Consider the following 18,361-nt stretch of genomic DNA (forward strand, 5'->3'; position numbering starts at 1 on the left):
GTTGCTTCAGCAGTATTCTGATATCTTCAAAACCCCAACTGCCTTACCTCCTCCTAAGGCCATTTGATCATAACATTCCTTTGTTGCTAGGAGCTCAGCCAGTTAACATTAGAGCCTACTAGATATTCTCCTACCCTAGAAGACTGAGATTGAAAAACAACTCACTGAGATGTTGGACAATGGAATCATTAAGCATAGCTCTAGTCCTTATGCCTCTCCTATCCTGCTTGTAAGAAAAAAGGATGGGATATGGATATTTTGTGTGGACTATAGGCATTTAAATGCCCAAACTAGTAAAAAAATAAGCATCCAATGCCCATTGTGGAGGAACTTATTGATGAGTTAGTAGGAGCACAATGGTTCTCTAAACTAGACTTCAGGGCAGGGTATCATCAGCTATGTATCCATCTAGAAGATACACATCAGACTGCATTTAGGACACATAATGGATCTCTATGAATTCTTGGTGATGCCATTTGGTCTTACTAATGCACCAGCAACATTCCAAAGTATCATGAACTATATTTTTGCCAGTTTGCTCAGGAAAGGGGTGTTGGTATTCATGGATGATATACTCATATACTCTTCTACTCTGAAGAACATTTGGTTTTGCTTCGGCAAGTCTTTGATATTCTAAGAAGCCACTAGTTCTACCTCAAGCTCTCTAAGTGTTTCTTTGCCCAAACAGAAGTTGAGTACTTGGGGCATTGCATTTCTAGGAAGGGTGTGGCCACTGAACCCCCCAAGATATCTGCTATGGCACAATGGCCAAGATCACATAATTTGAAGCATCTTAGGGGATTCTTGGGACTCACTGGCTACTACAGGAAGTTTATTAAGAGCTATGGTATGATCAAGCAAGCCCTTATCTGACACCCTGAAGAAATCTATACCTTTCCTATGGACAAGTACTTGTGAAGAGGCATTTCTTACTTTGAAGGCTTGCCTTGGTCAATGCTCCTGTGCTGGCTATTCCAAATTTTGAGAAGCAATTTGTGCTAGAAACAGATGCTAGTGATGTGGGCTTTGGGGCTGTCCTGATGCAGGAAGGTCATCCTAGTAGCATTTTTTAGTAAGCCTTGTCAGTGCTAGGAATCAAGCTTTGTCAACATATGAAAAGGAGTGTATGGCAATAATACTTGCTGTGGATAAATGGAGATCTTACCTCCAGCATCAAGAGTTCATTATCAGAACTGACCATAGAAGCTTGTTACATCTCACTGAACAAAGGATTGCTACTAAGCTCCAGCAAAAAGCTCTACTCAAACTGATGGATCTGTAGTTTAAGATTATCTATAAGCAAGGGGTGAAAAACCTAGGCTTGTTGATGCCTTATCAAGATGCCATCATAATAATTATGAACAATTCTGTTCTGGCAGTATTAGTGTCTAATCTAGCATGGCTTGATAGGGTCAGATAAGGATATCAGGATGATCCAAAAGCTATCAAATTGCTAGAAGACTTGGAACAAGCCAATGGGTCAGTGGGCACCTTTACTCTCAAGGATGGAGTGGTGAGACATAAGGGTAGAATCTGGTTGGCAGTTAATACACTTGCTCAGCAGCATGTAATGCAAGCTCTGCATAGTAGTGGTATAGGAGGCCATTCAGGATTTCATGCAACATATTATAGAATCAGACAGTTGTTCACTTGGTCTGGTTTGAAGAAGTCAGTTAAGGAGGACATCTGTAACACCCTATGCCCTAAACAAATTATCAAACCATGTCATGAGCATCATGTTTATGTGATAATGCATGTGATGGAAGGTGTAGATAATATTTTTGTAACTTCAGATGATCAATAAAAATGTTAAATGATAAGCTATTACATAACTCATATGTATCAAGTAGGGATTTAAAACTAATTTTTATTGAATAAAAATACTATTGAAACATATATGTGGCGCTTAAATAAAGTTTGGAATATGAACTTTGTAGATGACAATAAAACACTTGCTGTAGAAAAATAACATTGCTAGCCAACATTTCTAATAGCCTAAAAATGGAACTTGAAATCAAATTCAGCTCATAGACTTAGAAGATTTTTAAGTATATAGACAGCTAGACAATGCCATGTTTGGCAAATTATTTTGCGAAATCGGGTTAAGAAAAGGTGTTATGTTTTAGCTCGGTTTGGTAGCCTCATATGCCATCTTGAGCATGGTGAAGATGGTTTAGGTCTAGAAGCAACCATTTAGTTGTTATAGGTGCTTTAAAATGCGTGCACGGCACGTTCTTAGGTTGGCCGGGTGGACGCGGTCACCACACTCGGGCGCACACCGTCTCCGCGCTGGTCGCTCGTGTGTGCACGCGCTGCCGCATGTGGCCTACCACGGCTACCTCTGGCCTAGTCACCACTGTCCTCTACCACGCGGAGCCGCTGTTGCTGCTTGCGTGGCCGTGCGACGCTGTTGGCTGTCCCGATGCGCTGTTGCACTGCCGACCCACCGCGCGCCGCGACGCAGTCGCTGTCAGTGTCGTCACCTCACCGTCATGTCCGCACTTCTCTCTGCACCTCTGCGCCGCTGCTGGCCCTATTTGAGGCCACCACTACCACGTGCACATGGCCGTGCTCGCCGTCTTCTTGCCATTTATGGCGCTATGCCGCGCGGGCCATGGCCGGTCGGGGATGCGGGCGCTTGTCCATTGCGTCTGCGCGCATGCCTTCCCGGTCACACCGAGCATGTCCCACCAAGGCGAGGCCGTGCTGTGCCACCTATCCGTCTCGTCTCTCTCTCTCTGCTGCCACCGTCGGAGTCGCGCCCCACGCAATTGACCAGCGAGTGGTCATATCCTTTCAATTCCGCGTGCCTATGTCTCCGCCATCAAGTCCTCTTGCTGCCCGACCCCACCCCGCCTTGAATGGCACCCGGTCGAGCTCCAATTTGGCATTTTCCCTCTGCCATGCTGATAAGGCCGCGTCCGGCCGTGGACGAGGACAGCCCTCCTACCGTCCCTCCTGAGCCAATTCACCTGCACCACTAGTTTCGCCTTGTCTCCCTCTCCACCTTGCGCACGCCAGTGGAACCGCCACCGCCTCCCTGTCGCTGCTGACACGACTGGGCCACCACGGTGCGCCGCTACATGGCTCGGCCGCACGTGGCCACACCTGCTCCGCCATCCTCCACCCTAACCGTCACCTTGGCTAGGTCCACGGTAGTCTACTAATGCTTCCTCGCTAACCAGTTAGGTTCTTAGGTGCTCTGGATCATCGGGGCCGCTGCGTCGCCACTGAGGACGACCGCACGTCGTTGTAGCTCGCTCTAGCGCGTCCCGCCGCCCTGCGTTGCTGCTTGGTGTTGGACCATAGTTGAAGGTCGGCCCGACCGATGGGCCAGCGCGAGCCTTTGGTGGCCGGCATGGTCACACCGTGTCATTGCCCGCCGCGCTGCCGTGCGCTGAGTCGCTGGGGTTGCACGCGGGTGAATGAGGGAAAAGTCAGGGGGTTAAGTGAGAAGGTCTGAGAGAGGAGAAAATAGTGTTAGTACTTAGTTATAAATTGGGAGGAGCTCGAGGTCTCTTTTGTAAAATCACCAACGCGCGTGGGACTCCCCCGCCGCGGGCCGCCTTGTGAGCGGGCCGGCCTCGCATGGGCCGTACCAGCGGGCCGCTGCGCGCGCGCTGTGTCGCGCGGGCCACGCGGAAGATTTAGTTTCCTTTTTCATAAGGAATTAGCAATGGTATTCTAATTTAATTTTTGAGCTGATCTTTGGTAAATCATATAAAATCATGTAGGTGTCCAAAAATTGTGAAACAAATTTTGTTAGGTTCCTAAAATTGTGCTCTATCGGTTGGTGTATTTAGTTCATGTTTATACATGTTGACATTAGGAGCCATTAAATCATTTGAGGATGCTTAATAATATTAAGTTAATTATTGTAGGAATTTTTATTAGTAAATTGGTGATAGCTTTAGTCCTGAAAATTTTATAGTAGCTTTCATTGTATTATTATGTGCTCACTAGTAATTTTTGTAGCCTTAGAATAGACTAAGCATTAGGGTAGTTAAATGCTCTTTGTTTCAATATACATTAAATCATTAGTAGAAATAAAAATATACCCTTAAATTGCTAAAAACTGAGTGTTTGTTAGTTGAATCCAACACCTTGCTTGATGAAGATGATAGTTAGCCTTAGTATCTTAGTCATTAGAGATAGTTTAGTAGCTTGGTATGTGCATTCTTAGTTTAAGAGTTGTGTTGCCTGAATGCTAAGTGTTGCATCATCATCGCTATGCATGTAGAGAACGAGTTGGCAGACATCGTGACCACCGGCGATCACTGAGTTCGAGGAGATCATCGAGGAGTACGAGGAGGAGATTCTCGTGCAGGAGGAGGTCCTGGAGCCGCCACTGACTGACTCAGCTGACACCACGCCTGCCCAAGGCAAGCCTCGGTGCATAACCTCTATTTTATAATTCACCGTATATTAATGTGTTGTGCATTTACGTTACAGAATTTTTTTTTGGAAACCACATGCATAGATACACCTGTCCTAAGAGTCTTACTAGTGCAGGTTCGAGTAGATGCTATGCTTAGGTCATCAGGTAGCATGAGTAACCTGACGTTGCTCACAATAGAGGATTATTATTACACTCATAATAAAATGATGAAAGAAAAAATAGAGACAGGGCAGGGATATGGTATGGGTATTGGTGGGTGTAACTAGGTTGTGTCTCGTGGCCAACGAAGCTTAGCTTGGTTACACTATTTCCATGTTCGTTTCAATTAAGGACCGTCTGTTGTTGTGGATGGCAGTCAGGTCACAGACTTATTATCCTAAGCACATACTTGCTTATAGGAGCGAAAGGCTCGTTACGCTCTTGTCATGGGTCCCAGCTCTTTTCGGACCGACTGATTGGAGGTGAAAAAAGGTGGAGGTCTAAGCACCATACTGAGACCGGGTCTCAAGTGTGGGGGCTTGGAGTTCAAGTTTAGACGGGGACCTGGACCTTATGACAGGAGTGGAATGGGTTGGTCTTGTTTGTGCCTGGGGTACAAACGGGGCGTGTGTTTCGAGGTACCCAGCTAGGATACATTGGTTCGCGAATCGCCGTTTTTGTGAGACGGTACGACTTGGCTATGGTCTAGCACCGTAGTAAGAACTAGAAGATGAAAGATGGTGAAATGGTTCTGATTACTTAACCTTTGCTTGAAAGTAGAACAGGTGCTTACATAGAATGGTTAGCTAATGAAGTAATCATGGCTGCTAATAAAACCTGACTATAAGGATGAACTATTAGTAATGTTTTTGGAAACAAAAAGAAAACAGTAAACCCATATTGCCTATCATATCCTTGAGAGTTGGGAAACTATTCTCACTAGTTGGGTAAGTCTTGCGAGTACATTGTGTACTCATGGTTTATTTTACCCTTGTTGCAGGTGCAGCTTGAGGAATAACTCTTGTTTGTAGGGTTCTTCTGGTGGGCACAGATGGATCCTTGTATCGTTTCCGCTAGATGTTTATTTTCAATCCGTTGTTTAATTATCGCACTCTGAACTCTAATATTGTAATAAATAATTTTTAAGAACTCTTGTTGTATGAAATGGACTAAGTATTGTAAGCTTATACTTATTATTGGATTCTGGATGTAAAACGTGGATTGTTTCGAGTTCTCCCTTGGGGTGTGCTCGACGAAACTGTCCGATGTAGCTCACTTTCGAGGTGCTTAGTGTCTAGTGGAAGACGAGCGTCTCCGAAAGCATGTTATTTCGGACGGTTCTGCCACAACATCCAGTCATGCTCTATATGCCAGCAAGCAAAAATTGAACATGTGAAGCAACCAGGTTTATTGCAACCTTTGCCCATTCCAGAACAAGCTTGGAAAGTAGTATGCATGAATTTTGTAGAGGGTTTGCCCAAGTCCCAGAGATTTGACACCATCATGGTGGTAATTGATAAGTTTACAAAATATGGCCATTTTATTCCCCTGTCTCATCCATTTACTGCCATACAAGTTGCACAGGCCTATATGGACAATGTCTACAAATTGCATGGGTTGCCAGAGAGCATAGTTTCTGACAGAGATAAAATTTTCACAAGTGCAGTATGGAGAGATCTGTTCAGACTCACTGATACTCAGCTTATCATGAGCTCCTCTTACCATCCACAAACAGATGGCCCAACCGAGAGATTAAACCAATGTCTGGAAGGATTTTTGAGATGCAGCGTGCATTCATGTCCAAAGCAGTGGGCTAAATGGTTGCCACATGCTGAATTCTGGTATAATACTAGCTACCACTCAGCATTGGGCCGGTCTCCCTTTGAAGTATTGTATGACCACACTCTCAGGCACTTTGGTATTACCAATGAGGTTCAGGCACATGCTCCAGAGCTAGATCAGTGGTTACTGGAAAGAAATTTACTTCAGGATGTGATTCAGCACCAGTTGCATAGGGCTCAACAAAGGATGAAACAGTATGCTGATCAACACCGTTCAGAAAGGGAACTATCGGTTGGGGACATGGTCTATCTGAAGTTACAACCGTATATTCAATCCTTAGTAGCTCCAAGGTCCAATCAGAAGTTGAGTTTCAGGTTTTATGGGCCATTCAAGGTGCTGGAACGAATTGGAGCTGTAGCATATCGATTGGAGCTACCTGATGCTTGTCGGATACATCCTGTGGTGCATGTTTCACAGCTCAAGCGCCATATTCCACCATCAGCTGTTGTGGAAGATGATATCACTGCTGTGCCTGATGATCCAAACCAGCAGCTCCAACCTCTGCACTTTCTGGCAAATAGGATGGTCCGGAAGGGTGCTTCGACTCTTTCTCAGATTCAAGTGCAGGTGGTCTGATCGAGCTCCGACGCTGCTCACATGGGAAGAAGCCACTGATTTGCGCCGCCGCTATCCTAATCATGCAGCTTGGGGACAACCTGCCTTTCAAGGGAGGGGCAATGTCAGGAGCGGCAAGGGCAAGGCAAGGAAGCGGAGGTCGGTTACTATTGGGCGTCCGACAACGGAGAAGCTGGCGGCCGTTAACAGTGGGGTGACGGTGATCAGTGTTGTGGTGAGTCGGTGGATGTAACGGCCGTGATGGCCAGGCGGCGTATAAATAACGCCTGTAACCGATTGCTCTGTGACGATTGAACTCTGAACGTCTCTCTGTATAGAAACCAATCCTTCGTCTGTTCCCAATCCCTGTTCTTGCTCTTCCCAATCTCCATTCCGATTCTAGTTATCGTCATGGTTTCCATTGGAACCGTGATAGTCTGGTTATGGTAATGAAAGGCCGTAGAGCCACCAAAGTTTCAAAAAAAAAAAAAACAGTAGCTGAAAAGCTGCATCCACAGCGGCATCAGTACCTTGTCTTCTGAAACAGCTTCAGCATACCATGTGAGTAATGTAACTCGGTCTGTTCAGGCACGAGGCATGCCGGCTTGGCCTTCGCGGCCTCCGTGTCTCACTATGATTTAACATGTTGGAATGTCGATGGACCTGATCACCATCTTATGCCACTTGCCACCTGATCAGCATCCAGCATGATGTTGCTGGCAAACTTTCGACCCCGGCACCATCATGTCCAGCTTAAACATCATCTGACACAGGGTGAGTCTCATGTCGATTGGGACGAACTAGAAAAGGATGGATGCGATCAGGCACTTCAGATACATGCTGCTGGAGCGGAGGGGAGGGGATGGTCATCAGTTCATCACACGATCAACAAAACTGCTCTGAGCTAATCTCTACATCTTTCTTTACATGGAACCTGCCATTCAGATAAAAGTTCAGAAGACAGGTACCCGCTTGTGATGAATCCAACTAGGCAATTTGAATCGGCTGCCGTAACCCTCCACAGTTGGGCACATATCAAACAACAAATCCAGCACCATAAATCGACGGGAAGGGAAGGCCAAATGAAAAAAAAAGCCTATTGACTCAAATACTGTAAGCAAATGCATATCATATCATCATCTGCGCAAATATTATTTGCAATGGAATCTGAGTATCACACACGTGCGCACGCATGGCACCTACAAAAAAAAAAAGAATCCTAGAAACAAATTCTCATGTACAGAGACGATGAAGCATATGCACATGTTCAACACATGGATCCTCCATTTCCATGATCTGATCATTGAACATTCTATCTCTTGGTGGGCTGTATTATCCATCCACCCAATTCTCGCCGATCTTTTACCACATGATCTCTCCCTCCATCTCTCCTTCAACATTTCTCTTGCCTTGTATTTACCCTTCCGAGAATCGAATCGAATCGAAGGAAGATATCAAACCTCACCACACCCAGAGCAATCTCTGCTCCTCAAAAGCTGTACACAACTGATGCAAAGGTTCCCATCGATCATCAGTTCATCACCCAGAAACACACTGGAATCCCTTGCACACTGCCAGCCAAGCCGCGAACAGCACGAGGCAGACTGACGGCGTCGATGACGATGATGACCTTCACATGGCGCATCCATAGCGACCGTGACGGCTGCTGCTGCTGCCTCCGCAGCCTGGACTGGCTCACGCTGCGCTCCAGTGACATGCCGCCGGCGACCTCCTCATTTGGCACGTCTATCCTAACCGCCCTGGTCCCGTGGTGCTCGTCCTCGCTGTCCCCCTGTCGCCGACGCTAGCTTGTCCCTGGACCGCCGCTTCTCCTTCCTGCTCCCACTCTTCCCGAGCAGAGGCACCTTAGATGGCGATGACGACGTGCAGCCGTTGCCACCGTCGCCAGCGCCCGCGCCATCCTCCTCAAGAACGAACGCGACATGGGGCATCTTCTCCAGTGACGCCACCAGTCTCTGGACCGCCGGCACCAGAGATTCATGGAATCCGTTGTTCCTGCTGCCGCCGCCACCGCTGCTCCGGAACGCGTCCCGTACACGCTCTAGGAACTGCAGCGCACCGGCGCTCCCGACGCTGGGGTCGATGATGGCGAAGAAAGTGTGGCCGTCAGCCATCAGGTAGCCGTAGCTTCGGCACCCAGAGGTGTGGACGTAATGCCGGTGGTGCGGCGGCGAGCTTTCAAGGCAGAGCGCGGCGGTGGCCTCCACCTGTGGGTCGCCGCCGCTGTCGCCGCCCTTGCTGCTGCTGTACCGATAGATGACACTCCGGCCTTTGGCGATACAGCAGTACACGGTGTTGGCGGCGGAGGAGCTCATCCGCGCGTCCTCGCCTTCCTCCGCGATGTCCACCTCCAGGGCCCTGTTGGCGCGCGCCGACACCAGCTTCACCGACCTCGACCGGCGCGAATTCATCAAATTCGCCACTGGATCAGCCGCCCCGCACCGCCGAATCAGCAGGCGAATAGCGCCGGATGGCAATTCGTACCGCCGGCGCTGAGCACAGGTCCGACGACGCCGGCGGGATCACGGATCAAGACCTGCAAATTGACATGGCGCGGTGAGCCTCCGCCCAATTGATCCGCTAAACTAGCGAAATTAGAATCGCGCACAAGGATTGATACAAGAAAAGACGGTCCTTTTCCTGACGAATCAACCATTGGCAGCACGGCCGACGGAATGAGGCTGTACAGTAAAACGACACGGAACGGAAGCACGGGAATTGACTGGATTACCTGGATGGAATGGCACGGCGGGGCGCCGACGACGGCGGCGAGCCGGAGAAATAATACCCGGCGGGGATCTGCAGAGGGGGAGGGTGGAGTAGCGGCCTGGGGGGAGGGGGAGGAGACAGGGAGGGGGAGAGGAACAGGCGAGAGCGTGGTGGTGGAAAAGGAGACGACTTGGCCTGGTCCTGCTGTGGGGAGGAGGAAGAGGAGGTGGGGGGATTCAGTTGGCGACGGGGTTGGATTGACCGGGCAACCATGCGAAGACCACAAGCTAGGAATTAAATTGGAACGAAAGAAAGGGAGAATGGAATTAAAAATGTCACGCGGTTTGGGCATATCTCTCTCTCGTTGTTTAAGAGATGATGGGAATGTACAAAGCGACCGACCATTTTGTAGGTATGTATAGGTGCTCGGATTAGGGATGTAGATTTTTTTTGTGAGCAATAAAGTTTAACAACAACTTATTATCTACTAATGTAGGTAGTTTTAGGTTTATTGGTCGTCTAGCGTGTGGACAATAAATTTAAATGAGTTTTTATTTCATTTATTAATGACCTAGAAATTTATTAGGCCAGGATTCATGGGTAATTACATTTTGAAAAGATGGTATGATGATGATGAATCGATATAAGGACATGTATTATAGTAATTTTTTTCCACAAGGCTGTTCCAATAACAATTTCTTCTACATCTTATGATCTTGTTGCCTCACCTAATCTCAATATCTTGTTGCAATTACAACTAGAATGATCTCTTAAATTTTATACTCTGCACATCGAGCCCGTGGATCTGCACTTAAGGCTGAATACGGCGTGAGGGTTTGGAGAGGGGCTTGGGCACCCTACCTAGTACCCATCATGGGAAATGGACGCTATCCTCCCTCCTTTCCTCCCTAGTCACACCCACCAAAAAACATTTTTGTATGCCATGCCTGGTGGAGAGGCCCGGAGGCGGCGGCGAAGGGTGCGGTTGGACTAGCGAGGGGAAAGAAGAAGAGAAAGGAAGACCAGTTGTCCAGTGGCCATTACTTATATAAGAAAATTTTGATCAATCGCATCCCACGGCCAACCAGTGGATCACAAAAATGACTAATTTATCAAAATTTGCACAAAAAGCAGTGCAGAGAGGAGACACGTCCCTCTTTTTTGTTTCTCACTCATTAGTCAAATATGTCTTCACTCATTAGTCCATTGGAGGAGCATTCGATGGGTCTTTGATGGTTTACAAAGTTCACAAATAGCAAAGCGCACAAAAGCACAAACACTACACGAGCACTGGTCACTAGTTACACTACACAACACAACCAGGGAGCTACACTCAAGGTTGAATTCATCGTGAGGGTTGGGAGGGGGGCTCAAGCCCCTACCCATCATGGGAAATGGGCACCACCCTCCCTCCCTCAATCACCTACCACAACAATTTGTATGTACGAAGGAAGATTTTTTTAGTAACAAAGTTTAACAACTTATCTAATAATAATGTGGGTAGTTTTAGGTTTATTGGTAGTCTTTCATATGTTGGGTGAGAGCATGTGGACAATAAATTTAAATGTGTTTTTGTTTCATTCAATGACCGAGAAATTTATTAGGCCTGAATTCATGGTTAATTACATTTTGAAAAGATGGTCTGATGATGATGAATCGATATAAGACATGATCTTTATTGTTGTAGTAAAATTTTTGCATATGGTTGTTCCAATAACAATTTCTTCTACATCTTCTAATCTTTTGCCTCACCTAATCTCAATCTTCTAATCTTGTTGCAACTGCAACTAGAATGCTCTCTTACATTTCTATCCTCTGCTCATCTCTAGAGGATCCGAGCCTTTTGATCTGCACTTAAGGCTGAATACAATGTGAGGGTTTAAATGAGGGGGCTTGAGCCCCCTACCCATAATGGGAACCCAATCACCCACCCAAAAAATCGCATAATACGGACTCTGGTTACGTACACGGAGTCCATGCTATGGGGTGAAGTATCTCGGTGGCCATGGCTGGTGGAGGCCTCTGGAGGTGGCGGCAGAGTGTGGTGGGTCGGATTAGGAAGGGGAAAGAAGAAGTAAAAAGAAGACCTAGCTGACCGAGTGGCCATTATTTATATAAGAAAATTTTGATCAATCACATTCCACGGATCAATTGGTGGATCCCACTGGCCAGTGGTGAATTCATCGTGAGGGTTGGGAGGGGAGCTTCAAGCCCTCTACCCATCATGGGACATGTGCACCATATCCCTCCCCCCCCCCCCCCCCCCCAAGTCACCTACCACAAAAAAACAATTTGTATGTATGAATAAAGGAGGTGGAGAGAAAGAGGAATATGAAGAGAAAGAGAGAAAATACGAGGATGAAGGTAGCTTAGATCCCTAGCTCGATCGTCTAGTTAGCTATCCTAGATCTGTCACCGTTTGGCCTGTTCCAATGTTAATTGATGTGTTTTCATTTCCTCTTGCCACCAACCTTTCGTAGCAATGCCGGTGAGGTCATCTATGTGTAGCTACACCACCCTCCTTATTCGTTGCCCATTACTGAGGTGTTGACATAGACACTTCGTTAAGTTTGAGGACACATCCTAGACCCAAAATGCACCCTCCCACTATTGTGCAAGGCATGGAGGAAGAGAATGTTACTTTCAAGCAATTTAAGTCGAGACAAGCTAATAATAAAGTGGATTGTCACGGGTGTAGGAGGATAGCATGTAGTGCTATTTAAAAAACACAAACTGTGATTAATTATGTATGTATCATCACTTTCATCATAACAATCATTCAATCGTTCGTGCAAAAAGACAACAAGATATAACGAAAGTTTTTAAAACAATAAAAATGGAGAATTTAGTTAAAAACAACATGCCATCTCACAAGTGCTATAGCAATATGGCAAGTAACACATAGCACTTGCTAAATTCCAATGTGCGAAGTTTTGGATGCTACCTTATAGCAGTACTGGTCGACACGCTATCACCGCTATTGCACTGTTACGAACATTATTTAGTTCCTCGAGTCTAGGAGACATGGTAATTAAAAGAATATTTTAGTTGGCATAAGTTATTCTCACCAATGAAATGGTGTTAGAATAAACCCTAGCAGTTGCAATGTGCACACGTTCAAGTGCTTTCAACGGTTTATTTGTTGACATGTGATAGGGCTGCGCCCACTTGCCGGTGTGCAGGGGTGTGGTGAGCGCGCATATGCTGTCCTTGTAATTGGAAAATTTTCTTTGCCCTTTCTAAAGCGATTTCCATGCGACACCACATGAGTTGTCCTAAGAAAAAAGCACAAATGGTGTGACTTCTATGTGTTTTGTGATGTCCCACCTAATCAAGCCAGATTTAGGCATGAAACTGGTGTCAATGATTTAATGGCCAAGTAAAACTACTAGAAAAAAAATAATTTTAAGCAATTTTAAGAGACAGTCAATAAGCGTTCGTGTCTCTAAAAGTACACAGCAATTTTAAGAGGCTCTATATTAATATTGGATTAGTAGAGACCTCGCGCCGGATAAACTCTTTAGTTCATATTTGGCTGCCTCTGCTTTTGTACCGCCTCTAATAAGCTCTTTTGTAGTAGTGTAAAAATGAATTAAGGTTGCGAAAATTGAAAATTAAAGGGCATATAGCGTCCACACCTCTATTATATATTTTTTTCTAAAAAGCTTTGGCATCCAACTAAACATATTCACAATTTGTCAAATTATCTAAATTTTAGTTTAAGTCTCCTGATTTTTCTTTTTCACCAATTAAAACCATTTTTTTTTGCACCAATTAAAACCATTTTTTTGCACCAATTAAAACCTTTACTGTGAGCGAGGAAGAAGCAGGGGACATGGAGACCCCGCGAGCTGTAGTGCACGCGCACGCACACATGGCTTTGAGCAACGACCGGCGAGGCGGCCGACTGCCTCTGCCTGCATGCCTTTGAAGCGTTCAAAAGCTGCCGTCGTCGTCGACACAGTGTGTGCGTGGCTGCGTGCCGCGCAAAGCGACGCCGACGCCGACGGGACAGAGACGGAGACGCCGCTTTCGTCTCAATTCGCTGGTGCTGCAGTGGCTCCTCCGTCACCGGTCGTCGCAGCGGCTCGGTCTCCACTGAGGACGACGCGCGCCAATGCAAGTGCGGGCATGAAGCTTCGCAGACGCTTCTCTTCTCTCCTAAGTTCTGATGAGGCATGTAGCCAGCCGTACTACGTCGTTTCAGGCTTTCGGCTTCGTCAGTTCGCCACCAACCAGACGAGACGCAGCGACGGCGATCCCTGGATGTGGACGGACGGACGGATGAGTGCCTCCTCCATCATTGTTTATTTTATTATTATTAGGAGCATTTCGTTTTTTTCGGATGATGCTGTCCAATTTGACTGGGTCATCACAGTCACAGGGGGGTTTTCATACATACATATTTCTTTCCACAGGACCGGATGGGAGGAGCATACGTGAGGATGGGAGGATAAAATTGTCAGTCTCGCTAGCGCCCGGACGTCCATGCTTAGTCTGTTTCCCGTGCGGTTTCACGTGCCATATGGTGCCCGCGCCGTCCCAAATGTCATTAACATCGAGAAGAGGGAGAGGGGACAACGGATGCTTAGCCGACGCCGAAAGGAGGAGGAGACGAGGCGAGGCAACAGAAAGCGAGAAGAGAGATGCAACACCCGATCTACTTTCGAAACATCTAGATGCAACATTTGCAACATACCTCTAAAGTCAGATGAAACACTTGATACATGCATCTGAAACATTTGCAAAAACACATGAAAAACACTTGAAACCATTGTAAAACATACGCAACATCTAAATAAAACACTTGCAACATATATGTGAAACATATGCAACATCCAAATAAACACACTTGCAACATATGTCTAAAAAAACAGATGAAACATTTAAAACAGAAGCTTTCAACATACGTGTACAATCATTGCAACATAGGCTACATCCCGATCTACTTTTGCATCATCCGCATAAAACACTTACAACATACCTTTGAAACATCTCAAGCACTTGAAACATACGCTTGTAGCATGCGTTTTTCACCCTTCTTCTTCTGTACGACGCAGCACAGAGCGGGGGATGGGCAAATGGAGAGCAGCGTCGTCGCGGCCCCTTTTGGAGGTGAGCAGAGGGGGCGGTAGGGACAGGACAACAATGGGCGCAGGCTGCCGCCGGGCTCTGGCCGGGAGGAAGGGGCCGGCCATAGGCGCAGGTGGTTGCCAACGAGCTCTGGCCGGGTAGGGGCGGAAAGAAGGGGTCGACAGGGAGCTCTGGCCAGGCGGGGGACGGGAAGAAGGGGTCGGCGGAGGAATCGCGGGGTATGGCGCGGGATGGAGACGCCGCGGGGAGCGTGATGAGAGGAAGGTCACACGTGGGGAGTTTTTTTTAGAGCACGTCTGGATGGGGCGGACGCCCGTAGCGTATCATTATCGTAAAATTCCAGGAGAAGTATTCACTTCCCTAGTTCCGGTCTCTCTTCTTGTGGCGAGTGTTGGCCGTGGATTTTTATCTTTTTTTCCCTTTCAATTTCCGAGTGCATTTTAAATGGCTCTCATATAATCCCATAGTTTTGATTTTTCTTCTTTTCCTTCTTCTTTCATTAAATATCTTCACACCAGTCAATGTAGTTGCTTACCGATGTACTTATATAAGACATGGAAGCGAGAAATCTCTTCCATTTTCTTAAAAAAAAATGCAAGTCGCTTAGGATAGTACCATAGTATACACGCTAGGACTATTTGAGTGTTTTTTTTAAAAAGGTATATTACTTAAAATGGAGAAGATACCATATTGTTTTAAATAGAAAGTATTTTTTCATAATATATTTATTCGATGCAATAAATCTTGTCAATATGTATAACTCTATTTTATACTAGCTACACGTGCGCGCGCCAAGTTGAGCGCACATAGATTGTATCTCTAACCGGCTAGGCTAGGAAGGGCATGAGTGGTGCAATGCCAATGATTTTTTTTTTTTTTTTTTTTTTTGCAACTTCGAACTATTTGATAGATGACGAATCAATAAATATTTTTGCAATTCCAAACTGTGAGAGATAACGAATCAATGGACAAAAGAAGAGTGATGCCGCACGAGTAGTTAGGAGATGGATGAAAAAAATGTGATAGAAAAGGTCAAGTTTAAAAAATGCTTTTTTTATTATCATTCCAATTTTAAGAAGTTTGGATACCAAAGAACCCTAAACCGAGCTACATATTTGGGATCGTGGGGGTACAATAATAACCCAGACAAGAGAAGGTGAAAGGAACCAACCAAGAAGAGGTGTTTCCCTTTCACATATGAGTATAATAATAACCCAGACAAGAGAAGGTGAAAGGAACCAACCAAGAAGAGGTTGTTTGGTCAGCCTAACATCCTTTCAATCCAGTCTTTCTCCCTAACCTCTTTCCTCTCTTGGATAAGCATCCACACACTAGCCTCTTGCAAGAAGAGGGACCATCAGCTTGGAGTGGTGGTGATTGATGGATCCAATCATCCAACCCAACAAATGCAATGCAATGGCATTTCAGAAATTAAAGGTCGGCCGTGACTTGGCACTTGGCAGGTGCCGATAAGGCATTGCACCTAACCTAGCTTTGGCCCTTTTCCAGTGGATAGACGTGCAGATTGCAGAAGCCGTGTTGTTCATCAGTGCAAATGCAAGTGCAATGTGCAACCCAACAGCTGCTCCGGATAATCATCGTCATGCATGGGGCGGCCTGCGATTTGCAGATGCTGAAAGAAAGCAGGGTTGGTTTGGTCCAGCAACACTCACACTCACATGAGAAGATTTTATATAGTATAACAGAAAAGAAAAGGAAACAGATGCATGGAATCAGCAGGACAGGAGACCAGGCGAGAAGAAGTGACTGGCAAAGCACCAACAACCCACACTGACAGTAACAGCAGTGCGATTATCCAGACAGGCTGACAGTAACAAGGTAAGTGAATGGGGTTCTTATTACGGTGCGATTATCCAGACAGGCTCTGACAGTAACAAGGTAAGTGAATGGGGTTCTTATTACGGTGCGATTATCCAGACAGGCTGACAGTAACAAGGTAAGTGAATGGGGTTCTTATTACGGGCCATTTGGGCTTAGTTGATGACCACGATGGAGCGTAGATCAGTGGGTAATACTTAGCTTAGATAGAAGACTTAGGTCGCCCAGCGCAGTCGTGGCCATGGCGTCGCAGCGACGTGGCCACCGGTGTCGGAGTAGAGGAAGCCGTGCATGCGCGGTCCAAATCATCGAACGTAGCAGCAGTGCAGGTGTGGTGCTGTGGCGGCGGCGAAGGCGATGGCGCTTCCCGTCGCTCACAGCGCCCCTCTCGATCGGTAGCCTCCGCCGTCCTTTTATGACGCTGCGCGACGGGGCCCATCAGTCAGGAAAACCGGCTAAGCGCCCCCGATCAGGACGCGGATCAAGGGCCCGAATGGCTGTTGGGCCAACTGGTGGAGATCATCCTAACATTCTCTCTCTTGATCTCACATTATGACTTAAACTCAACTTACTTTATCTTTTTCTTATTTCATCACAGATCAGTGCATAGAGCGTGTCTCATCGTCACGGTCAGTTGCCACTAGATTAAACAGCTATAATACACCTCTCTGTTTTGAAACAGATTCTCAACTAGGCCTTTAATATCTAAAAATCATAGGTTTTCTCGTAAACCCATATCGACTGTGTGTTCTCTGAACGCACTAGGTGGTTAGCCTTTGGTAAGCGGATCTACAAGTACTTGCTTGGTACTCATATGCTCAATGCTTTCAAAATGATTCTGAATTTTCTCCTTTACAACATATAACTCAATGTCAATGTGTTTGGCAGCACACTTGACTAGGAGTTAACTACTTTAAATGGTTATTGCTGTTGACTACCATTGTTAAATCCGGGTACTAATTCCCTTAACCTTCTTTTGCTTGTTCCTTAAACCTCATGTCAAGCTATACTATGGTATGCATCACTGATGACACCACAAATGTTTCTTTGGAGCTTTTCCACAATAATACTCCAACTATGAGTGTTAGCAACTATTGTGGATTTCACTACACATCTCGCCAAGACTTAACATTTGTACCCTCAACTATTTGAGAGTACTTATTCTTTCTTACTCAGCATGAGGCCTATGATACTTTGTAAAATTGTAAGACATTCTCAATTCCATTCCAATAATCTATATCTGGACTGGACTTCTACCAAAATATCCCAGATACGTAAACTACGCCAGGGTAAATTCTTACTTGTATTTGTACACTCATCAAGCTTCCAACAGCTGAAGCATATGTAACCATGTTCATTTGATCGATCTCATATTGGTTCCTGGAACACTTAAAATTCTCAAATCTATTACCCTTGACTATAGGAGCAGGCGTATGTTTACTCGCATGCATACTTTATTTTTTTAGAATCTTTTCTAAGTATGCATTTGTGATAGTCCTAATATCCCATTTTCTTCTATCTCAGTGAATTTTGATTCCTAGAACCAATGATGCTTCACCAAGATCATTTACATTGAAACTTGAGGATAAAAACTTCTTCTTCTCCAATGACAGATTAACATCACTACTAGTGAGAAGAATGTCATCTATTCATAGGATATGGAAAATGAATTTTCCATTCTTAAACTTCGCATAAATGCTATTGTCCTTCTCATTTTCTTTAAAACCCAAACTTTCTTATTGTTTCGTCAACTTTAAATACTATTGTTTTATGACTTGTTTTAACCCATAAATGGATTTCTATGGGCGGCATCCCATACGTTCTTTTTCTTCCACGACAAAACCTTTAGGTTGTGCCATGTAAATGTTTTCATACAAATCCCCGTTGAGGAATGTCGTCTTTACATCCATCTGATGTAACTCT

At 45.7% G+C, this 18,361-nt stretch overlaps 1 pseudogene; it reads right to left on the reverse strand.

Annotated features, from left to right (window-relative positions):
• Positions 1-7,887: 7,887 nt before the first annotated feature.
• LOC136472424 (phytolongin Phyl1.1-like) lies at positions 7,888-9,704 on the reverse strand (annotated as a pseudogene).
• Between the last annotated feature and the right edge of the window lie 8,657 nt (positions 9,705-18,361).

This window comes from Miscanthus floridulus, chromosome 8, assembly GCF_019320115.1.
Source record: "Miscanthus floridulus cultivar M001 chromosome 8, ASM1932011v1, whole genome shotgun sequence".
Lineage (NCBI taxonomy): Eukaryota > Viridiplantae > Streptophyta > Magnoliopsida > Poales > Poaceae > Miscanthus > Miscanthus floridulus.